The sequence below is a fragment of the Myiozetetes cayanensis genome, unplaced genomic scaffold (genome assembly GCF_022539395.1).
Source record: "Myiozetetes cayanensis isolate MyiCay16 unplaced genomic scaffold, myiCay2020 scf1, whole genome shotgun sequence".
In the NCBI taxonomy this organism is placed as follows: Eukaryota; Metazoa; Chordata; class Aves; order Passeriformes; family Tyrannidae; genus Myiozetetes; species Myiozetetes cayanensis.
This window is the reverse complement of record NW_026086604.1, coordinates 138279230-138304646: the sequence shown is the minus strand read 5'-3', so window position 1 is coordinate 138304646 and position 25417 is coordinate 138279230. Positions and strand designations below refer to the sequence as shown.

Genomic DNA, 25417 nt, shown 5'->3' with positions numbered 1-25417 from the left:
GATCTCTCAGAGGTTGGATAATTAATGGTCACCCATTCTCACCCACTGCACCCTAAAGTCAAAACCACTCACTCAAAGTGAGGTAGCGTGGCTGGGTCTGCCCACGCAAAGGACAGACACCAGAGCTCCTGCAATGGCACAACAAACAGCAGGGCTGGGGCCAGTCTCTCTGTATAAAGTTCCACATTTCCACTTCGACCACTGCAGGCAGCTGTGACATTTCTGAACCACACTTAGAGAGAGCAGACGACCTTCAGGTCTTCTGGAAGTTGTAGAACTTGTGTCTGACTGCTGTATGCCAAGTAAATTGATTCCCTTTATTCTTTATAGCAAACCAAATCTGAGATGTGACAAAGGGCTAAGAAATCTGGCAGAATAGGAATTATAGGAAAAAAAAGAAATTAAAAAAATCTTTGGTCAAGGATTTTCACCTGTTAGCACCAACTTTCACCTCCAGTGGTTTTAAACTTTGTTTAAATTGAAGCACCACCCTGCAAAATTTTTACAGATTTCTGGAACAAAATTACTTTCTTTGTGCAAACATTTGACTATCATTCCAAACATTCTTTCACACAATTCAAGTTTTTCAAGCTTTTCAAGTTTTGATAAAGTTTTTATGTTGTGGTCTTATATTACTAACATAACAGGACATCAGATCAAGCAGGGCACAAATCTAAAACAAACTCCAGAAATACAACTTTGCATCAAAACAGAAAGCATGGTTTTATTCGATTTTTTTTCACACACAATTATAAACAATGTAGGTAATGAATGAATTGATAGGCTGGCAAAGAAGTTCATGGTCACTGGACAATTTAAGATTATTCAACCCTTAACTCAAGGTGAAAAATAGTAACTGTTGGGTTATAAATAACATCAAAATGTGATCAAAATTCCCAGTACACATCAAGAATTACACTGGGAAAGTAAACACTACAACCTCTAAAGATTCAGATGTATAGACTGGGAACTATATAGCTCCAAGTCCCTCTTAACTCCTACTCTCATTTATTCCCCCCCATTTCTATATTAGATTTTTTTCCTTATCTCCCCTGCCCCTACAAAGCAGCTCAGATATCCACATATTTACACAGCATTCATGGCAGCAACTCTGTGACTAAGACAAACTGATGAATATGTAACAGAATCTTTAAAAATGCACGTGAAATATGCAAAGGCATCAACTTAATGAGTACTTTAATTTTGTACCTTTTTTTTGCATCGAAGGTCAGTTTATCAAACAAAGAGCATCGGAATTAATTACTTGTATTCTGAAACCTAGAGAATTCATCTGGCTAAACAAGGAGAATTATTTGAAATTAAGCAAAGGACTGGAATTTCTCTACCATAGGGTGGCACAGGACGCACTTTTTAAATATCAGGGCATCCAGGACATTTTTGTATGTCATCTGAGGTCTTAAAAATGTGACATAAGAAGTGAGCTTCCATCTTAGCAGTCAGCAACCAGAAGCTTTTTAAGAATTTTCACTGCCTGTAGAAAATTTTTGCAACAATTATTCATTTTGATTTCTGTAACTGAAATGTGAATATTTTGCAAAATGTAAAACCAAAAAAATTGTTATTTCACCTACTTGCCCTTTAAGGGTGACAGAAATGGGCTTTTATTTCTGCAGTGGTGCATGATGAGTGTCCATATACAAAACTAGGGGTACAGTAGAAATACTCATTCAGGTAACCTCACAGACTGGTGTCTTTGGGTATTGTCTATGAAGTGCAACTTTAAAAAGAAAGAAAACCATGAAGGAACTATATATAATTCCAGACAGTCTGGTAAGATGAACAATAGCATGTAAGTTGAGTAGTTATCTCAAAACTTCAGCATTTACAAACACTAGGTTTCAGAAACAATACTTAGTGTAAAATCTGACATAATTTGCATCTGCATGAAAGTTTTCAAATAATTTTGAATTGACACATTCCTAAAAATTCCCAGCCATGTTTGTTTGGAACCAATTAAACAAAACTTGTTTAAAAAATAATCTGTTGATGCATTTTCTTCTTCTCTTCCAACTAATAATTCAACTCCATAAGTTTCATCACAGTTTTTATAATGTATGCCTTTTTTTCACCTGGGTCATTTCTTACCCATGTGAAAGTTATATCTCACTTTTTGCCTGCAACAGTTTGAAAACTTTAGAGAAATCATTAATATTAAGAAGAATGCCAAAGACGATAGTTTTCTCATCTTGTCTTTGTTTCTCTTTTCCTCTGGGCCACATAAGGATGTTCAAGTCAGCAGAGACAGTGTTGCTCTTTAAAAAACCTGCTGATTTAATATTTAGTAGGTGATGGATTCCACCTCAACAATCAGACTCAGGAATAAAAATAGTCTGAATCCCACTCAGTGCCATCCACAAATCCATAGATAGAAACCCAAAGAATTGTACAGCACAACATTTCCTGCTCAGTAAGCTAGAGACAAGCTGCTGTGATTCCCTATATATACACATATATTCTGAGCTGATGCCTGTCAAACCAGCCCCTGGTTAAGTGGCAAGCATAATATAGCTTCCTTTCCCTAGAGGTAACTGTCCTCATTACTGAAGCGAATGAACCCCTAGGTGTATTATAGAATCTTCTTTAAAATATTCATCATATGACAACTGATATTTCAGCCATATTTGGCTGGAATGCCACATTTTGGGGAATTTAGGACTCCATAATCAATTAACCTAGCATTTTGCTTGCCATCTAATTATTTTATTTTTTTTATCATGAATCATTAAACATTTATGTCACTATGTAAGTTGTTATTCTCTTACTCAGGACTGAGCAGGATGAGCAGACCAGGGTTTCCTCTTACAGCAATATCCATTATAACACCTGGACTAGCAAGGCTGAAACTTAACACTTTCCCTCGGCTGAAAAACACCAACTTCTCAAGGTGAGTCACATTATCCAACATGGTTCTTTTTCCTTCACACTGCTCAGAATCAACACTTCAGGCTGTTAAAATCTCCCTCTGCCAGCAGTTCTCAGGAAGACCATGGACAGGCGAGGGAAATAACACCGGGGCCAGAATATTCCACCAGAGATCAGAACAAAGAAGCTGTGTAGTGAGAGAAAGAGACAAATACAGCAGCAGGTTATTCAGCCCAAACATTTCCATTCTCAAACACAAAAAAATACTTTTCCTTTTGCCTCTATATTCTTACTTCTTTCTTTAAAGAAATACTGTATTTTTCCCTGCCTAGTCTTCCCATTTTTTTCCTACCTTTTCTTAATTACAGCCATAAACTTCCACAGGTTCTCTTCCACCTGCCCTTCCACTCTATCACCTCCCAGCATGAGTACCTGCTGCCTCTTCAATTTAACCTTCCACAGCCCTTCCCCATCCTGTTCCATGCACAGCACCTAAGGCAGGTACACAAATGAGCCCCACCAGTGCAGAGGGAGAGTGTCAGCATCATGCACAGGAAGTTTACACTGCTCTTGCTCAAACCCTGCAAGCCTTCCTGACACCAGCACAGCATTCCAGCACACCAGCATCATTTCTAAGTGATCTCTCATGTGATTAGGGCTGTCTCTCTGTTCCCACATGATACTCAGACATTGGTGGCAAAAAAATCATTCTTACTCTCATCAGGACTTGTTTGTCATCAGAACCCCTCTTTAATTTTAGTCATTTGCTTAGTTTTAGACTACGGATCTCATTATGATGGTCTAATTAAAATCATTTGCTGACAAATATTGTCAGTAATGTAACAGTTGGCTAAATTAACACTGGCTTAGCCTTAGCTTTTTTATCAGCTTAACTATGCAGCACTGATTGATGAGCATTTTAAAGCAGGAATTCCTCTCTTCAGGTCAAAGGCAGAGAATGAAAAGCTGGAGATTTGAATGTGATACATCGACAAGTCTTACCAAAGAAAGTCAGACGTAATTGTGCCCAAGTCAAACCAAACTCACTCTCCACGACTTCCCTGTAAGCTCAGTCATAATAACAAAGATGCATTTGGCCCAACCTGTTAAAACAGCAGGAATAGAACAATATCTTGCTCTAAATTTACTGTTATAAGCAGTATATCTTGTTGTCTGACTCTTATTTACTTTTTTTGGCATATATTGAGTATTTCTAGACCACAATTATTCCCACAGATGAAACTTAATTGCAATATTCATCACTGTATATGTCTAAATGATAGGGATGCTGGAGTGTTTTACAGTGAAAACACATCCAATTTTAATGAAGTTCAAAAGAAGAAATGTTTATTTATGGATTAAAAGTACACAAAGATCTGCTGCTCACACTTTCTGAAATACTGACAGCTTTTTTTTTTTAAGAGGGAAGGAGAGAGAGAGTGCAAGGGAAGGAAAGACTTCACATCTTGTACATAGTTGTGGTGAGTGGATCAGTGTTCCCAGCAGACAGGCAGAGAGTTACTGGGTCTTTTGACACAAGTTGAGATCAGATGATATACAGCTGAAGTCTGAAGACAAAGTTGCTTCTAAGAGGTTGCCTCTGGTGAAAGGGTGGAGATGTTGTGCTGATAGCCTATTACAGCTGCAGGGGGATGTCTTGACATGTCTTGAGAAAGACTGCATATTTCTCTGTTTGGGGCTCAGGTTTGCTACTGTTCAAATTAAGTGACATCTTTTTAACACTCCTAAAATGATTTTAAAGAAAAAAAGGTGGAATCCAAGCTAGAACAGTATCCTGAATAAATTTATTTTTTATTTAATAAGTTCTTAGGAGGAAAAAAAAGCATAAATAAATACTTAAAATTAGTCCCTCTACTGAAGACCTAAATTGAAAACAACTTTAAGGAAGATGTGAAGGCTTCAGAGTGACATGTAAATATAACTATGACTTTCTATAACTTTCATAGATGTATGAAAAAAAAAATTAAATACAGAGAAAAATTCCATTATTGGATAAAATTTCCAGAACTCTCTTCCTTACTTGAATTTGCAGCCACTGCCTCTAGAATGAGAGTTGCTGCTGGTAGTCTTTAGAATGATTCATTCGCTGATGGTCCATAGAAATATTACTAGGGGGAATACCAACCTCCCTGACATACAGATTCAGCCTGCTTGGAGTCAGATGTTGAGAAAGAAACTAGAAAACTGTGGCTGTGCATAGCCTTGACAGGACTTCACTGGAACAACAAGAACCCAGGTTTGCACAGGCTCTAGAAAGTTAACTGTTGCAAGAAATCCTGACTGCTTTAAAATAAAAATTAAAAAAAAAAAAAAAAAAAAAGGTTTTCATGGATTTCTCTCTTCAGACCTTCAAACTGGTTCTTCAGGTAATTCCGTTTTGGGATCAGTGTAAAAAGGAAAATGAAAATGGGAAAAGGAAAATATGACAGACAGGTAATCCTTACTGCTCTGAAAACCATTGCTAACACTGACATGCTGTCAAACCATCCAAAGACAAGAAAAGATACAATCTGCTCCCATTATTACAGTCCAAATCTTTATGGATTCAACAACAGAAAAACAGCAAGTCCAGAGTTCGGCCTCAGCTTACATTTCACGAACAGAGAAAGAAAAAAAAAAAAGACAAATAATTTTTGCTAAGCCAGCTAACAGCATGCTGCTCCAACACTCTGCCTCAGGCCACGCAGCCTCAGCTGCACCATCTGCCCTGGAAAGACTCCAGGGAGGAAGGAGCAGCTGAGAGTGCAACAAGTCGAGGATCCAGTATAACCATCACTGTTCTGTGCTGTGAGTTCACCTGAAACCTCACCTCCCTGGATCCTGTTCTCAGACACCTACTTTGTTAAATTGTTATTTTTTTAATTGTTATTTTATTATTTAGCTGTCTTAATTACTGTGAGTTCACGTGAAACCTCACCTCCCTGGATCCTGTTCTCAGACACCTACTTTGTTAAATTGTTATTTTTTTAATTGTTATTTTATTATTCAGCTGTCTTAATTACTTGTTTCTCTCTAAGTGTTGGCTTCTTATGCCTTTCCACTGTGTAACCTTCTCCCTGAATTCACAAGGGACAGCATCCTGGGTAAGAGGCACAGCGAAATGCCACTTACAGTGCAGGTATTAGGTATCAGGAATAAAACACAAGGCAAGATTGTTTTTAAGAGCAGTAAAATCCGTTCCAAAATCTTGTGACATCAATTATCAGAAATAGAGATAAAACGTATTTCCTATTTTCAGCAGCAAAATTCCCATTGATTTCAACACTGCAGGATATGTCCCTGTGCACTGAAACAAATCATCTGTATATGAATGCAGTCAGGAAGAAGTGGCCTCCAGCAAAGAAATTTTTTATCTTTTGGTTCTGAGGAGTACCAGTAAAAAGGTCTGTCCCTTCAGTCTGTATCTGTGAAGTCACCCACAAAGAGATGTAACGTTCTGGATCACACTCTTTTGTTTCCCCTTTCTTTGACATCTTACCATGCTTCCCATTTTGTTTATACATTTCTCTTTTATGCTTGACATGCAAAAGTTAGTGACTTCATATGAGGCCATAATGCAATGGCTTGTGCTTTCTGAAGGTAGACAGTGTTAGCAGAGGAATAAAATCCAATAGTCTCCTGGAGGAAAGAAAAAGAAGGCAGTATGAATCATCTACAGACTCTATGTGAAAACTCCATTTTGGCTAGCAGATCAGGGAGCAGATTGGGGATATTTAAGTGCAAGTCTACAAATTCAGCTGGAGAGTGTGATTATTGTGCTGGCAGTGCATTAAGACACACTCCTTTTGCAACTCTCATTCACAAGAGAAAAAGAACAAGGAAGAATGACTTGTGAGCTGCGCTGCCTCAACCTGCAGGGCAGAGGAGCTGCAGCTGTCCCCTTGTTACACACTGTACACCCTAAAACCCTTTCTACTGACTTCAGAGGCAGCACTTCCCACGAGGTATCTCCACATCAGGCCAGAAGACGCTCCTGGCTGTGCAGAGACTGTTCTCCAAAATCCCTCCATGCTCCCACAGTTGTACACAGGTCTATGTGACAGGGAAGGATCCCTCATACGGAGGGATGACTGTATGTCTGAAATATTTTGCTATTGTCTTCATTACATCAATATCAAATCTTAAATTGCCTTTAGCAGGAGCAGGGTAGGAACCTTGCATGGCATCACATGAGTTGCTGAATCGAAAATGCACATTACCTGGAAACTGCCTTCAAAACTTGTTTTAAAGAGAGACTTTGGAAGAATTTGACATCATTTTCATCCTTGAAGATGGATTAAAAAAGACAACTGCAAATAATTTAGAAAGCTGCTTATGTTTTTTTACAGGCATTTACATTATTTTCTGCTTTTCAACACCCAAATTCTGATTTTTACCACTGGTCTTACTGCTCTGCAAGCAAGCACTGTTTCTCTGGTGCTAACTCCTCACATTCCTGAGGTAAAGGCAAGACCTGTTCTTACTTGTTGAAAATTAGCACAGAGCAAATTTAATGATCAGAAAAGTACATATTACACAGGAATTGTAAAGAGTTCTGTGCTTAGGATTTTGAAGGGGATCATTTCTATAGTTCACTTATGTGAAATGTTTTTTGAAATATTCACATGTATATTTGAATCCACTCTTGGGATCTGGATGTCCAGCAGATGGATTACAAAATCTGACTTGCAACTCTTTTATTATCAGTTTTTATTTACCACTGCCAAATCCATGTCCTCCGACATCTCTGATATAATCCCATCATCACTTCAGGGAATATGAAGTGATAGCCAGCAGGGTAGAGGTGTTCAAACACTGCAGAAGAGGAAGTCAAACGTCCTAGGCCAGAGAAGAACGTAAGGACACATGAATTAGAAGGAGTGAGCAAAATCTCCACTTCAGTCACTGCAGTGGGTCTGTGTGTGCGTGGGCACATTGTTCCCCTTCATTCACAATCAGTTCACAGACTGAAGCCACCCTTATCTCCTTTCTGCTCCTGGAGAGGGACATGCAGCTACATATGACCTCTGTCAATGAACATCAAACATGCTGTGAGGTGCAGAAAGACATCTGTAGGAAAAAGAAAAAAAAAAAGAAAAAAGGAAAGAAAAAAGCATCATAAAAATACTCTCTCAGGACAGAACAGGTCAGAAGAGCAGTCAGAGGATGCAGATCCAGCCATTTGCTGGCAGTTCTTGCCCAGTGCAGTATTTATCACCTGAAGGCCCTTTGGAAGCTGAAGTGACCCCTGTGTGGCAGTCCATGGAGCATGACCCAGTGCTGTGCTGCCACCACACCAGCACCAGCCAGAACTGTTTTGTATGTATCATAAAGCAGAAGAGCAAACCAGGCAGGTATTGCTTTATTCCTTAAAGGGAGAAGACTAGGAGACATTAGAAAAGACCACCAGTATGGTTCTGTCCTTAGCATAAATGGAGGGGCTTACCAGGCCATTGCTTTCCATACACACATTTAGAAGTTCAGCACATATTGCCAGCTGTGTGACCTATTTATATTCCATTGTATTTTTCACAAGTGCAAATGTGCAAAAGACAAACTTCTGCCCATCCAAACAAAGGCAGTTAGACAGAGCTGTCCTGTGATACCACAGGGTACTCCTCAGAAAAACCTAGTAGGAGGTTCAGAGGCTGTAAGGAGGAGGAGACCCATGCTCACAGCATGCTTGCATTCCTCTCCTGGGATCATATCAGAACACTGCAAACTGTGTCTATGATAAGACAGCTTTCCATGCATGGAAAAAACAATGCCGAGAAATCTTTTAAGATAACAATCTCACTAACTGCAGTCAAGAGCTTAACAAAGACGGGTTTCACAAATCAAGTGAAGACTTCTGGAAAATATTCAAAAGAGTATGTTGGGGAGCAAAATACTGCACTAACAATAAATTGGGTTTCTATGTCCAAATTTTTTATTGCATTTTTGGCTATTTCCATCTCTAACAGCCAAGAAAGATGAAGGGACTCTGCATAGAAAGTTATAATAGTTGTTTTACAGAATGTATCTGAAACTCCCATTTCTCACACTTACATCCTTACCATTGAGATTCACAGTTCCAAATCCTTCCATTAAATTACTGACTCAAATAATGCCATTGCAGTGAGTACAAGCACTGCAACAAAATCTATGCAAGTTTAGATGCAATTTAAAAAGTACATTTATTAGTATATATCAAATGCTTTTTAACTTATCTAGTCATCTTAAATATACAGCATTAGTCAACTATCTATAGTTAAAAAGCAACACTACCCAAGATACAAATGGTAGTACCCAGATTATGACAGGCACTGAAATTTGTGATCCGGGTTTCCAGGTTCTTGCAGGTGGAGGTCAATATGGTCAGCCAGACATGGCAATGTGGAATATGTCCCTGCCCATGGCAAGGGAGTTGGTACTAACTACATGGTCTTTCAGGTCCCTTCCAACTCAGACCATTCTATGGTTCTATGATTCAATCAGTAAACTTCCCTTTTCTTAGATGACCCTTTACATCTGTCTACTCCTTTAGGATCTACTGCTTTTAAGGACCAATTTTATTCTACTTTAGGGAGAAACTATTTTTTTCCCTAATGGGAATAATCTGTAGCAATTATTAGTCACTTTTTAAGAGATGCCCATTCAAAGGCATTTTCCAGAGACTCACATTAATCACATGAAAAAATATGTTTTCTAGGAAGCTCTGACATATTGCAAATGCACTGAATGCTTGACATTTTTATGATTATGCTAATATTGTGACATTTGATGTGCTTGTTTTTGAATAAACATAGTGCAATTAAGTTCTCTGAAAGAAAACCAAAAAGAAACAGATCAATCACTGAGAAGGCAGGAAGAATGAAAACTGCTTCTACCAGCTTTGGAAACAAATGCCTGCTAGTCAATGGCAAACACATCTGAACTAGATATTTCATGAGATTTGTCAGTTTTACTCTGAAAGTAAAGAGCACTGATAGGGTGACTTTCATGTTTTAGTACAAGCAGTGGCTTCACTTTCACCTGTTCCCTCTACCTTTGAAGTATATTAGCATTCGTCATAAAATGACTCCTTCCATCACTGAAAGAATTACAACTCCTAGACAACTATTACTTCCCCTTAGACTATTTCAAACTATGGATAACCCAGTTAGGTCATGGAACCTCATTTTTAAGTTCATCCCCTTTTAAAACATGTTGAGTGCTTCAATTATATCTCAAATCAAAGTAGGAGAGAGATAAGGTTTATAAATGCCAATATAAATCATTTCATAATTTCTCTCCCTCATCTACAGACCAGAAGATTAACAGGAAGAACCAGAGAACTGAAAGAGTCACTACTGGAACAGCATGGTGTTTGATGGCTGAAAGGTGGCATGGATCAGAGCTGTGGAGCCAAGCAGAAACACAGAAGAGCAGTAGACACTGGAGGAGAACCGAAGGGGGAACCAACTGTGTATTTTTGGTACAAAGCTAGAAAAGGCATAAGAAATAGCTACAGCTTGATTACAGCAATGTTAGGAAACAAGATCCATCTCCTCTGCCAGATCCTTGGAAGCCGTAGCACTCTGAAAATGCTGAAGTAACTTAGTAGCAACTTTGGAGGCAATTAAAAGAACATTCATAACCTTAGGGACTATATAAATTGAATCTCTTGGTAAAGACAAACACTGCTCAGATTGAGTTTAATAAATCTACCTTGATGGATACTCACTATTGATGAAATCAAGAATCAGCTTAATTCCAAGAAATCCAGTTCCTTACATAATACATAATCAAGGCAAAAGCAACAAACTCGGGAAACTGCAGAAAGTTACTAAAAAAGGGGGATGTTGATCAAAAATATTGAACTCATGGTCAATCATTGGCAAATCCCAAGTCAGACTCTGAAAATAGAGTTATAAAGAGGCACAAGCTGGAAAACTGTAGGAGAAGTTTTAGCTCTTTTCCCTGAGACATTGCAAAGTAACAGATTTAAGTTAAAGAACTGGTCTGAAATTAAAGGGAAGAAACAAAAAGGATATTCAAAATCAAAAGGAATGAACTGGCAAAACACAAAGCCTAATAAAATAATCCTTTCAGCACAGTCAGAGACTCCTACAGCTTTTCTGTTCCTAATAAGATGTGTACACCTAAACTTTATTAATGTTCTCCAGTATTTGTCTTTTTTCAGATACATGCACTCTAGGATTAATAATGTAGAGCCACTTGACCTACAGAAAGATCTCCTCATATAATTGGCATGGCAACAGATGCAACATATCTTTAATAGAAGTGACAATTAGTGGTACTGCTTCTGCCACCCCTCCCAGTATGACATTAACCTTTCCTGAGTTACTTTCCTACAGCATAAAAGTAAATCCAAAGCTTCCCAGATCAAACATCCTTCTCTCAAGATGTTTTAACTTGGAGACACCTCAATGGCCCATATATTTCATTCCTTGGTCTTAGTCTCTAACAGATACTTTCTCCTTTTACTGGCTGCAAAGTCTTTGAGAAAGTTGACTCATTAGCCAGTGGTGGTCAGAAGGAAAACAAAATCTGGAGGGTCAAAGTGTTTCTTTCTACAGAACTAAATGCTTTAAGCAGGTCTACATCAACATGTAAGCCCAACTACCAATGCCCTGCTTACCTGCAGGTATGCACTTAGAAATATATCCCAAAACCTTAAACTTTTAGTTTTTTAAGGCAATTAGATTTTCAGACCAGTGGCTCAGCTTCGTGACCTGTAAAGACTAAGACTGAACCAGACCAAACATACTACAGCCTATTTAATCCAGCTGGGAACACTGAATATTTTGGGTGGGTTTTATTTTACCATATTTTAATTCCCCAGAGAGTATATGTCTATATCAGAGCTAGTTAATTTAGGCACTTTTTTTTTAAGCTAAAGAAGAAAAACAAGCATTTAAAAATGATTCATCTGACCTATTTTTGCTGATCTACACTACAATGAGATTGATCACACCTTAAATTTTAAGTCAAATGACTCAGCCTCTTTCTGACCTGAAAAATAGAGCATAATTATTAGCTCAGAAATTTTGAACATACAATGCAACCTTCTGCTGACAACAGAGACAAAACACTGCAGGTTACTAGACTCAGTAGGTCCAAATTCTTCTTCCCCTAGTACTGCACTTACAGCCTACACTGAAGCTACTTCACTTTGTTTTTCAATACAAAAGAGAACCTTTGGCTTTCTCCATCTTAGCTTCCTTATATGACTTCTGTAATGCAGAAAAGTAAAAATATTTTGCTTAAGTATTTTCTTCAATCCTTGTGAATCCAAATCAGAAGTGGAAGTGTGTCTAAGGCATTCACTGTTGAATATCTGGACGTTCTAGGTTCTAATAGATACAGAAAAATCCAAACCTGAATCTTGGTTTGAATTCATTTTCCTAGCCAAGCTCTACTAGTAGAAATAAGCAGGATCTAATGTAATGGAATATCAGACTTTAGACCCAGCCTGAACTGATGTAGGTTTTATAACCATGTAGGGTTTTTTTTACACACTAAGGTTTTTTAAAACCCATACTCATTATAATCAAATCTCATTACAATGTCCACAGCTTTAAATTAAGTTTTACTCAGAATTAAAACAGCTTCCTCCAAATTATATTATTTTAAAGTAAAAGTTTAACTAAATAAGGAAAGCATTAAAAAAATTCAAAAATCAAGCTCACAGATATATATAGAGAGGTATATATAGATAGATATAAATACATAAACACATTTTTCTTTATCAAAGGGCATTATGAGAACTAAGCAATGAAGTAGCCATAATTGTTACAGTAAAGTCAAAGAACTAAAATTTAAAAGAAGATCAATACTTTCTAAATTCTCCAAGTTTTTGTCTACCTCTATTTTTGTATTTCCAGATGTGAAAATCTAGTTCCCTCATTTTAAAGTGCTGAATACACAGCCATGAAAACTAATGACAGCTGGGGTTACCCAGCATCTCTGAATATCAGATCCAGAGCACCACACCTTCTTCCAAATTTAGAAACTTCTTTTGACAATATTTGCTAAAGTAGTTTCCTGTTTTATTATACAACTCCTTAAACTACACAAGTCAGTCCTTAGGCCAGAGAGATCAAACCTCGGTTCCACCAAACATTGAGGGAGTCCTGACATTAATCACAATGAGGTAAAAATTAGCCTCTGCAGAAATAAGTGGAGGGGGTGTATATGAAGTTATTCATTGCATTTCTTATAAGGAGTCAGCCTTACCTTTGAGTCACTCCATAATAAATACCATATCATTGCTCAATTGTATGGAAATGGTGATTAGTGGTTCTGCAAATGTTTTGTTTGGGATTTGCATTTTCTCATCAAAGGATACTTCTCTGCCTTCATATGCTGTCAGCCTCTTTCTGATGAGACAGCTCAGCACAGAGATGCCTCAAATATATCAGGAAGAGAAGAAAACATATTAAACCACAAAAAACGTGCAAGCTAAACACAGAGACTCTGAGTTCAGCCACAAGGGCTTGGAAATGAAGGGAGCTGTAGCAAAGTATTTTGGGTTGACTAAATACCATGCCCCAAAATTTAAGATACTTGCAGTTCTTAAAAAAGAAATTCCAGTGACTAAGGCATAATGAATACCAGCAGGGAATTCTAGTTTCCACTCCCAATTTCTGGCTTCAAAACCTTTTTAGTTTATTTTACAATTGAAACTTTGGGTGTTCTGTATAATTTAAACAGCTGTCAAATACATATGCTACATTCCCTCAGCCATGAGGAAGTGGTCGGTAATGGGGAAGTGATAATAGTGTGAAGCCACCATCCATGTCAAAGCTCTTAAGATAGCTCTGGTTTTTAATGGGTCTCTCCTAGCATACCAGTATGGTCAAGTACCTCCAAACTCATTTGCCTTGCGAGGATCATTTTCAGCAGAATTTGCTGTACCCAAAACCAAAAGACAATTCTTTAGGTTGTATTGATTTTGATGACTATTGATTTCCCACACATTTATTGCTGGCTATCACCATAATACTATGATAAGAAATATCCATTTATAAAGCTAAAATTAGCAGCCCTGCAACCACACACTGCATACTCTTCTATTCTTCTGCTTAAGCCTTCCATTTCCACTCAAGACATTGACCGTGTTTTATCTCACACAATCAATAAATGGCTGCTCAGACAATACACTCTACTGATGTAGCCTACATTCAATCTTTCACTGGATTCACTGCCTGTGAAAACAAACATAGCACATGTTCAGAACAACAGAAGGGTTAAGGCTGGAAGGTACCCCTTGAGGTCATACAATCCAACACCACTGCTCAAGCAGGATCACCTACAGGCAGTTGCCCAGGCCTATGACTAGATAGCTTTTGAATATCTTCAAGGACAGAGACTCCACCTGATCTCTGAGAACTCTGTGGCAGTGCTCAGTCACCCACGCAGTGAAAAAGTGTTTCCTCATGTTCAGAGGGAAACTCCCATGCTTCAGATGGTGCCCATTGCTTCTTGTCTTGTTACTGGGCCCAGCTGAGAGACTGGTTCTGTGCTCTTTGCACCTTCCCCTCATATATTTATTTCTGTGGATAAGATCCTTTCTGAACCTTCTCTTCCCTAGCTCCATCAGCCTTTCCTCACAGGAGAGATGCTCAAGTCCCTTAATCATCTTCAAGGACTTCATTGGACTCTCTCTAGTATGCCTAGTATGTCCATGTGTCTCTTATGCTGGGGAGGCCAGAACCAGACACGGCACTCAAGGAGTGGCCTTATCAGTGCTTAAGAAATCTCCTCCCTTGACCTGCCAGAAATGTTTCTCCTAATAAAGCCCAGGATAAATTCAGCCCTTGCTGCAAGGGCACACTGCTGGCTCACGATCAACTTGGCATCCCTCAGGACTCTGGGTCGTTTTCTGCAAAGCTTCTTTCTAACCAGTCAGCCCCCAGCATACAAATGGTGCATGGGGTAGTTCCTCCTCAAGACCAGGGCCTGTCGCTTCTCCTTGTTGAACTCTATAAGGTTCTTGTCATCCATTTCTCCAGCCTGTCCAGGTCCCTCTGGATGGCAGCACCACCCTTTAATGTATCAGAAGATAACCTGGTGCCTGAAGTGTAAAACCTGGGACAGACTCCTCATCATTTTGTCCAGCATCTACAATGACAAAGCCTCAGGACTGGCCTTCAGGTGAATTACCAGATCTTTCCTTCTTGCAGAAAACAAGGGGTTCCCAGGTTCACTAGGTACACCGGCCCAGTTCTGTGTTCTCTCCAACAGCATAAGGGATACCTGTATCTTACAGATAACATTTTAATTAGGTAAATTACATTTCTCATTAGAATGCCATGCACTGAAGTAAAAAAAGACTGTGTCTCAGACATGTTGACAGCAATTTCTGTTCTATTAAAACAAGCCTCATAAAGACAGATTCTTTTTCAATGGTACCAGCAGTTTTTTAAGAGAAAACAAAACAAAAAAAAAAATGACTGGGGGGAAAAAGGGTATATTTATATGAAAACTGAGGAGTTCTTTACTGTGGAAAAAGACTAGTGTCACAAGGTTCAAATATTTTAAAATATTAAATTTATTGCCTGATTGAAATTCACTATAAAGTGTTATTCAAGGGAATGATTAAAACACTTGCCAAGTAGTATTATAAAAAAAAAAAAAAAAACTTTTATTTTTGCTAGCAAAAAACCCCTGGCTTAATACTACTATGAGGCTTACTCCACCACTTTTTTACAGCTTTTCATTAAATTCCATTAACTTATGATCAAATCCTGAGTTATATTTAAATTTTTTGAATTCAGGAATGATTCCAACAGCAGCAGACTAATGAGAGAATCAGGACCTAAGAGCTGCTTTTATAAATATTGTCACACCTTTACATAGTAACTTTTAGTTCATTTTTTAAACATTACTACATTTAAGTGGGAAGGCTCTTGCAGGCTGCAAATTCCTCACTCAGCATTTGTGGAATAAGGCTGTAAAGCATGTTTTTGTTTAATGAGGCTGTGTTCAAAATCAAGTTTTCAAGTTTGCCTCGGTATCACAGGCAAAGAGCTTTTGGACTACAGTTGTGTGAATGACTACGAGACATCAATCTGCAAGTAGGGCTCCAAAAATAGAAAGACAACCAAATACTCTAAGGGAAGTCAAACTTTACAGTGCCCCAAAAAGAAGCTTTTATGATCTCTAGAGGAGACACTATATTAAGACAAACTGAATTAGTCCCAAATTTATTTAAAAAGGTTGGACTGATATGAGTCTTTTACAGTTTACTTCACAACTGTTAATCATTAAACACACTTCAGATAATCATCGGATATTCATTTTACATGCAATAAGATTTTTATTTCAGTTAACATAATAGTACATCTTAAGAACTCTCTTGAAAATATTCCCTTAGGAAAAAAAAATTATCTGCGAAATAAAGCCATGAATTGTGTGCCTCATGGGTTAGCCAACTTTGTAAATACATATGATGTGAACATATATCATTATAACACTATTCTAATGCCATACATACCCCCTGCTTTACTATGCATAGTAGATAATTTGCCTGGGGTTTTTTTATGAATATCACTGATTTACCCATCCTGGAGAGGTCAAGAGAGGAATTACAGACATTGCATGCTACTGTTTTACAGCTATCTTGTTCTTTCCTGTTTTGAAAAAGATTTTTTTCTGACTAGACTTTTTTTCTGCTCCCATAAGGTCCTTCTCTGACTTAAAGGAAACTCCTCCCAGAAAAATTACTTTGGCCCTAATCCTGAAAGCTGATCTGTGTCAATGGACATACACAACATCACACTGAACTCAGTGGAGCTCAATTTGAATGTGAAGGTTTTGTTGATTTAGTATGAAGAGAAAAGTAAAAGTCAGAGGTTTCCAAGGTAAGGTCTGTATTTATATCTGCAGTGACTAACTGGCTTGTGTTTAGCTTCAAGTTACTTCAGCCTACTTTCCTAATGAAATGTAACAGAAATCCAATGAGAACAATAAAAATGTTTCAAATACTAAAAATTAATTTTCTGTACTGAAATTATATTAATTTCAGTGGTACCTTCAGAGGTACCTTCACTGAAATTACATTAATTTCAGTAACTTTCTGACAATTTTGTTTCTAAAAATATTTCAAAATTAGCTCATAGAAATAGATTATTTTTTTTAAGCCCTTCCTCTCTAAATCACCAATTCTGTCACACACAAAAAAAATACTCCCAGTTAGTTGCTTGCCTAAAAATTTGTGCTCTTCTGGTAAATAACCTCATTGATCAGAACTGCAGTGAAGGTGAACTGAATGTACCTGCCCTGAGGTACCTTCACAAAATTCTACCCAACTTTTAAAGTCTCCTTAAGCAGAAATCTAATGAACCTACAGCCACAAAAATCAAGTTTTTCAAAGACTTTAACAAGCTGCTTGTAATTTTTTCTGACTTACTGAATGAAAGGGAGTCAAGAGGAAAATTCCAATAAAACTGTATGTAAGCCAAAGGTTTGTTTATGTTTGTATGGATTAGCATTCACACATTTCCTGTTACTAGACTTCCTATTAGTGATGTTTAACTTTAACCACATATCCTGGGTTAAGGAATAGCTCCTGAAGTCAATTTCCTGATTAGGCTAAGAAAGGTCAAAGGTTAATTTTGCAGCCACATGGTTAAGCTACCAACAGCTACCGCATAGCCTTGTTTTAACATCTAAAGTTACTGCAAATATTAGCTGAAGGAGGTGGCACACTCTGGTGATTACACAAAAGTGTTGGGAAATAATAATCCCAGGAGTTTATACACTCTAAGTGAAATTTACTCTCTCCACATGCACACCTAGAATACACAGCAGTGGAGACATCTCTCAAATACGGCGAGGCCAACCTGGCAACCTCAAAAATGTACATCCTTTTAAACCTGGCTGTGTGACCACTGCCAGTGCCAAGAAACTTCCTGCTGTATATCCTATCATAGACTTTCTTCATACACTTGCTACAGACCTTGAAGAAGAAACCAGGTTGAATATAAGGTAATACAGTAATCCATAACTATCATATTCTCAAAAGCACAATGATTTCTGTCTCCTTAAGGGAAAAAAATCAACTGATGGATGATGAATTTGCAAGCACCACTGCAGCAGAGACTCTTGTTGTAACAAATCAGCAAGAATTAATTAATCATCATTTCTTCCATTTAAATACTAAAGTGAACAATCCTCCCCCCAAATACTTAGGATGAAAAATGAAATATCTGAAAAAGTTTGTGGAGCTTCTATCTGGAGAGGTACTTTTGTCCAACAGTGAAATCAATTCTTTTTTAGGAGTTGACACACATTAATAGCAATGAAGAATTCTAGATTTAAAGATGGTAATCCAGATTTGTTCACACTGCAAAGCATTGTCCTTCTCTGGTGAGTTCTCATCTACAAACTATTTCATTCTGATTCAGTTTTGGTAACTCGCTAGCATAGAATATGTGAAATATTCAATAGTCGAATGAAATCCCATGTATTGAGATTATAATCTTCTTTCAGATCTGTGAAATAGGTGATGGGGTAATTTGACATTTGATTTAGTAAAGACAGTCTTGGTACTTAGTTAGCTTGTTACAACTACTGTTGATTAAATAGAGGGCTCACAAGTAATTAACTCGGGTTGCGGGTCATAGTTTTACAAATAAAACATGGTTTGACTCTTACCCAGGACCTAACATTACTAACACAGCCACCACTCTTTGGGGTGTTCCTCTCTGTCTCACGTTATCATTTATATTTGCATCAGTGTAGCAGCATTTTACACTTGTTTTGCACAGGGAAGGCCTCTAGATAAGATGCAAGATAGTGGAGACAGTAAGTCATCAGTCTTTATTCAGGATTTCCCAGCTGCATGTGAACAATAAAAAAATCCTCTTTTTTTTGTAAAAACTAATGCATTTGAAGATGTTTGGAAATAGAGAACATCTGTTTCTTACACTTAAATCTGGTTAAGTTCCAGTCATGAGGAACTGGCTCAATTTTCACATTTAGACTGTTTGCAAGACATAATTTTTGTGAATCATTCATAGTCATTTAGCCTTTACTGCTTATAAAGAAAACAAATATAAGTGGATGCACATGAGCTGTTCTTCATTCACTTGTGGACTTTTAACATTTGGAATTCACTTTTTCAGCCATGTGACTGGTTCTACCAGTCAGACAGTACAACTTTTCTTCTCTGACTAGACTTCCTAAACTTTGTAAACAGCATAGCACTTGAAAAACAGGTTGCACCATCCAATAAAAACAATGAAGATCACCCGAGAAATAAAAACTTTGAACAGAAAGAACAGTCTAATGACTTTTGTTATATTTAAAGAAATTTAATGCCTTCTTTTTCAGCTGAGGGATATTTCTGTCTGGCTAAAGGTATCCATTTTGGATTTTAAAATACTCTGTTTCTTTCCTCAAATGCAACAGAGCAGGGGAGAAGGATTTCTCTTATCACATTCACACCAACTCATCACTACAAAAGCAGTTTTCCTGCCTGCTCAGAAGCTGTCACGTTACTGACCTGTGCCTCCTTTTTCTCCACATCTTCCCTGAATTAGTTTAGTTTGATAGCTCTTTCTGGTCAGCAGCTTTGACACTTTACCAGCTGATTTTGCTTATCTCAAAACATGAAGTTCTAGAACTGTTTACATTTTAAATTGTAAACCCTTTGGTAGAACATATGATGACATTTCAGCAGCACAAGCTCCTGTGATGTGAATCCTCCTCTCCCAATAATTGAATGTACTGCAGGTACAAATTCCCTGTATTCTCCAGTTGGAATATAGCAAGTTCTATGGCCAAGGGATCTCACTTTCTACAGTGCCTTTTCCCTCTTCTTTCTTCTTATTATTGGAAATGTCTGTTCTATGGCACCTTGAAAAATCACTGCATTTTTCAATCTTTTGTTTCCCTAGTAATTTTAATACCTGCATAAACACATCCACAAGGTACAGAACTACTGGGTAAATGACTCTGATAAAAACACAATTTTTGGCAGCCAAACTCACTAATGTTCTGTACCATTTGTCTAACAGGTATCCCACAAAAAGGATAGCTTCCACTGTGTTCTAATAGTTCTGAATCTGCAAACCTACTTAATTATTTTGACCATAAAGTTTCTGGTTTCTGTCACTGCTCTTTTTTTGGTGAGAGAAAGGTGAATAACTAACACAAGGTAATTCATATAGAAATACTTCACACCTCTCAACTCTATTCCTTTGAAATCCCAGACAAATGGCCACTGCTTATGAATGGTGAGACTCTCCATTGGGCAGTGAGGTAGATGCCTGTTTCTCTCCTGTGAGAAGAAATACTGCACACTTTCAACATCGATGGAAAAATTGTCAGCGCCCTTGCCTTAAATGACAGTAGAGCAACTAAAGTATATAATCAGATCCTGGGAGACTCAGGTAATATGTTCCCCTGAGATAAAAGGTGTTCATCTCCTATTTTCAAAGAAAGTGTCCTAACCACTAAATTACAGCTTGATCAAAGTGCTCTGGTATGGCACTGCACTGCAGAGCAATACGTGAACATCCACCAAATGCACCTAGAACCTGAATCTGATTTTAGTTTCCTTTTGGAAATGAAGGGAGAAATCTGGCCTGTGGTTAGACATGACTATTCAAGATTTCCTAAAATATACAGTAACTATATTCCTAATTAATTGCTGTCTACTTCTGTCAAGATGATACAACAGTAACTCCAATGAAGTTACAGCACTTACAGTAGTACAGCTGATAGTAAAACTTGGCTCAATATCCTCAAACATAAATGGATATTTTATCTGTTTAGTGCATGCTGTCTCTTTTATTGAAACCAAAACAGTGAGACAAAAGTCATCCTGAAGAGACCAAAAGAAACTTAAATATGGGGTTTTTTCTAAGCATATGAATATTTTATGATCTATGGTTTCCATAGTGCTTATTCACTTTGTTTGTTCAACATTTTGAGTTGTCAGAATAGGCTTTAGAAAGAGCAACAACAGAAAAATGGAAAATAAGTCAGTAAGAAATGGATTTCTTACATTTTTCCTTTAGCCACCATCAACACATTGCAAATAATATACTAATTGTTCATTTGGCCCAAACTTAAACCAAGAACTCAACACTCCCAGAAAGTATTCAATATATAATTTTTTAATTATTCTAGTCACATTAAAATGTAGAAAGGCTCAGTAAAAATAATCACAGAAGGAGAAGACAAATCAGGTACATTTTGAAAAGAAAATATTGTGTACACAATACAATAACTTTATCAGATTAGCAAGTTTCTTACTAATGTGCAGAAGGAGATATTTTTAAGTCACTTATTTGAGCAAACAGTTTCAGAAAATGTTAAATGTTATGAAGTATTTCTTTTAAATCTGCATTATTAGTATAATTTATCATTCATCTACATTTGCACTTAGCATTTTGGCATTGGTTTTAAATGTATCAAAATTTGCTTCTACCTTTCAGGTAATGACAGGGTAGGAAACACCTAAGACAGGCTTCCTTGGGAGATGCACAATATTTTTGACTGCATATTTTCCAAACTCTGTGTTGTCTTCCAGTGAAAAGCAAACAGAAATACTTAAATTACTTAATTGTCTCCATAGAATCTACCTAAACTCTTCCTTCAGTCACACTCTCTTCTTTCAGTGAACCTCAACAAGGCAAACTGAAAGCTTCCTTTGTTATCCTGGTCTGTGGCACCTGAATGGTGCCAAACAAAAATGAGTTATTCAGAGCTCTTAGCAAAAGGATTTCTTTCTCTGACTTCTCCCCAATACCAAATAGAGAAAAAAAAACAAGCTTTGTCTTTTCTCTCAGTATTATCTAACAGCAGAGAAAACAAAAATATCATCTCCCTCATGTTATGATTTACCTACGCTCGTCTTCCTCCTTTTTTATTTCTTCCAAGTCTCTGTTTGATTTCTCATGGTTATTATTCATCTACATAAAGGCGTTACCCCTTATGGTATGAAGTGGTTTCACATGGAATCTTTGTAATGCAGCAACTCATAACCATAATCTAGGCTAAAATGTGTTACCTAAATTGCTGTGGTTTCAAAATTTACAAAAAAAATGTATTTCCCTGAGCAATCTAACTTCTCCTTTTACTAAAACAACAAAGCAAACCCATTAGGAAGACTATGAGTTTGAGCAATTAATTACACACTTAATAATATTTTATGGTTTTCTAAATACTTTAAAGTCCTTTCCAAACATTATGATTTAAATCCTGCCACCGCCCCTCATATAGACTAGGAAAATTAATGGAACAACTCCAAAAGCAAATTACACTTAGGTTCTGGGAAAATTTGGGTTCTGATTCAATTTTTTTTTCTAAGAATTCAGTGACATCATTTTGACCATATGCATTTTGAAAAATGGGAAATGGAAATACCACATTTGTTACAACTTCATGTAACAAAATGGTGGAAAAATAAGATTTCTCTCTAAAAAAAAACTCTGACTCTTAAGTATCTCACGGAGCTAAGTGTTCCAAAGGCACAGAAGGTGGTCAGCCACAAAATCATTATGGAAAGCCTCAGAACTGGATCCTACCTCACATTTACTTCTGTAAATCCTCCCCTTGTTATGTTACTGCACCTTAAGAACATAAAGAATGAATAACTAACTATTGCTTGGAGTTTCATGTTTATTACACAACTAATGCCATATTCACATTGAGAAGTTACAGAAATTAAAAGAGCATAATCATAATATCCAAAAATCTTAAACATTTCAAGTGTACCATTGACATGACAAAGAATTCAGTAACTACTCAAGTCACATGGTTTGCAGAGGCATTCTTTGTCAAACAAAATAACTAAAATTTAGGGTTAAAGCTAGGAAAAAAAAGACAATTATAAATAGTGGTTCTGTTATACCTATTCTGTTAGAATTTTTAAAACATTAGGTAAACCTTCGTGATTTAAAGATGTTGATTCAGAGAGTATTAGCTATTTACCAGATGCTTAATAAAGTCAGGTACAAATTAAAAAGCTCAATATGTAATTCTCAGTTCTGCATAGAAATCCTCTGTTTGGTGGTTGGAACCACATCAAATCAAATTTTTACTAGGTTTGAAAAAAACTGCATATATTCATGGTTTCCACCGGCTAGTCAAGAGCTTGAAATATTGGTCTTGACTATCCAGTCAAGACCAATTCTTTCCACAGGAAAGTAATTCTCAGAGGAAATTATTTGTCACGCTACTTCCAATCTAAAGATCTAAACACAGTCTTTCCTCTAGCCTTTGGCACAGCCCATAATAATTGGACCATAGGAGAGAGCAACAAAAAAGTGGATCCACAAGATGCATGCCAAATATCACTACCAGCTCAATCATTTGCTTTCTCACCTTTCCTCCCCATCAGGAATAATCAGTAGCTGAAGTATTAAATGACATGTCACAGTCATTCACTGATGGAGCAGCAAGACAGAATGACATATTCTGCTGATCATTTATAGCTATTGGTTGTTATAGGGTATTAGCTTGCAATACACAGTCTCGTTTGAATTTCAGATGAGCAGATGGCCAGATGAATTAGCCTGTAAAATTAATATTCCAAACCCACATACAGCAGGACTTTGTAAGGGTACTGACTGCTTCAAAATCCATGTAGTCGGTTTAGTGGAGTTTATTTTTCAGGCCTTGCTTATTATTTGCTCCATAAATACTGAAACCTACCACAGAAAAAGGCAATTCTGGAATGCTTCGGTAATTTGGTGCCATGGTTTCCTTGAATATTTCTTTCACAATGCCAGGACCATTCATTTCCAGTGCCCATCTGGTGAAAAGACCAAAATTTGTTTACCTAGCCTACATGAAAATATTTGCACACGCCTACAAGGAGGTGTACGGTACATGGGAGCTGGAGATACTAGGTGCCTCATTATGGCAACAACCAACACTGAAATTATTGCCAAAAAAACTTCTCTGTGCTTCTCAGGCCTCACCTGGAGGACTGTATGTGTACAGATACCTGGCAGATGTCGCTCCCAGTTCCTGAATTGACCAGAACACTAACACAGACCTGCCGAAACAGGACGGAGCAACTCACTTGCTGGTACAGAGGGTACAGTTAGTGACTGCAGCCTGGGAGAAGGTGGTAAGTTCCAGCTATTAAAATCTGTGAATTTTTCAAGTCCCCTAGATCTTTCTGAAAAGCTTACCTCAATTGCAATTAGTCTGCCTTGGCCTCTGACCCACTGCAGATGAACATAATACAAGTCTTGAGGGAAACTGATGTATTTGAGAGCCACCAACTTGATTACTATTGATTATCTACTTGCCTCAATGGTAATTTCCCTTTGTCAGTAGCATTTCTGCCTGACTGCTCCTTCTGGGACCTGGCTTTTCTGTTATTTTTCTCTTTTTTTTTTCCCCAGATCGGCTCCAAGAAATATATTTTGATTATTGTTTTGGGTTAAGCAAGGGAGGTAATAGAAGGGAAGCTCTAATCACGACAGGAACTTATTAAAGAAATCCTTCATTGTTCCAGGGGAACAAAGAAGGTAACTTTCGAAAATTCGATCGTCCACGAGGTAAGTTTTCCTTTTATGCTTTGATGAGGAAAAACAAAATAATTTAAAATAAATAATGTATGAGGCACTAGAATACTCCCATGTAGTTATAATCTTGCCAGTTAATGTGAGGACTGAAAGGATTCCTACAGTTAAATTACTGGGTGGTTGAAAACTCAAAGACTAAGTTTAGAGCTGACTCTCCAATATGATGACCCAGCTGAGGGGTTCAGTAACAATGATGTCGGGCCTCCAAGTGGCAGATGAGGCTTTTGTTTTATTTGTTTGACAGTAAATATCTGGGCTGTTGCTTAGCAGCCATGCACAGAGACAGAGGCGTTTCCAGACAAAATAAACTACACTACAGCAGGTAAACCTTTCACAGCAATTACCAAATGGAAATGAGATCTGAACTGATCACTGCAAAGCAACCCAACACCTTTGTTTCCTGCAGATGTTTTAAGCACAAAAATAGCAATTTGGGATTTCTTTATGCCAGTGTGATAAGGTATCATACATTTAAAAAAAAAAGAGTATACTGATTTTGAAAAATGATATGCTGAAAATACTAGAAACAGAGACCAAAGTTTTCAAACTTCTGTCAGCTGTTAAATCCATATTTAAATAACACATTAAACAACTAGATTTTCTCTCAGGGACAAGGAGCATTTGCAACTGTTGCTGAATTCCAGGGAATTTTCATATATCCTAGGAGCATTGCACTCATCCAGAACTGAAATACAAATAACAGAGCACCAGACTGAAAAGCTTTTTTGGATGTTCTAACAACTTGGTATTAATTCTGATAAGTCTTATTTCTACCTCTGCTGTCACAAAAGCCCCGACACCCTGAGTTCTCAGGCCAAAACTCGTGCATGTCACCTACTCCTGAGTGTTTCATTTCCACACAAAGTCTTCAGCTTTCATAGGACTTACCTCCTATACCAGGAAAAAAAAAAAAAAAAGGAAATGCCAAAGCTGCTCTTGCATATCGCAGCTGTACAGCTCTAAGGCAGGTATTTCACTGAGAAAGCAGCACTTGG

At 37.4% G+C, this 25417-nt stretch overlaps 1 long non-coding RNA gene across 1 annotated transcript in view; it reads right to left on the bottom strand.

Moving 5' to 3' along the window:
• Window positions 1-627: 627 nt before the first annotated feature.
• LOC126648889 (uncharacterized) overlaps window positions 628-25417 on the bottom strand; it is a 75363-nt gene continuing 50573 nt past the window's right edge. The window contains exons 5-8 of the long non-coding RNA XR_007630904.1: window positions 7602-7953; window positions 6383-6522; window positions 3886-3986; window positions 628-3070 (exon numbers count right to left, since the gene is read on the bottom strand). This is a non-coding gene — a long non-coding RNA (uncharacterized LOC126648889). The remainder of the gene's footprint in view (window positions 3071-3885; window positions 3987-6382; window positions 6523-7601; window positions 7954-25417) is intronic.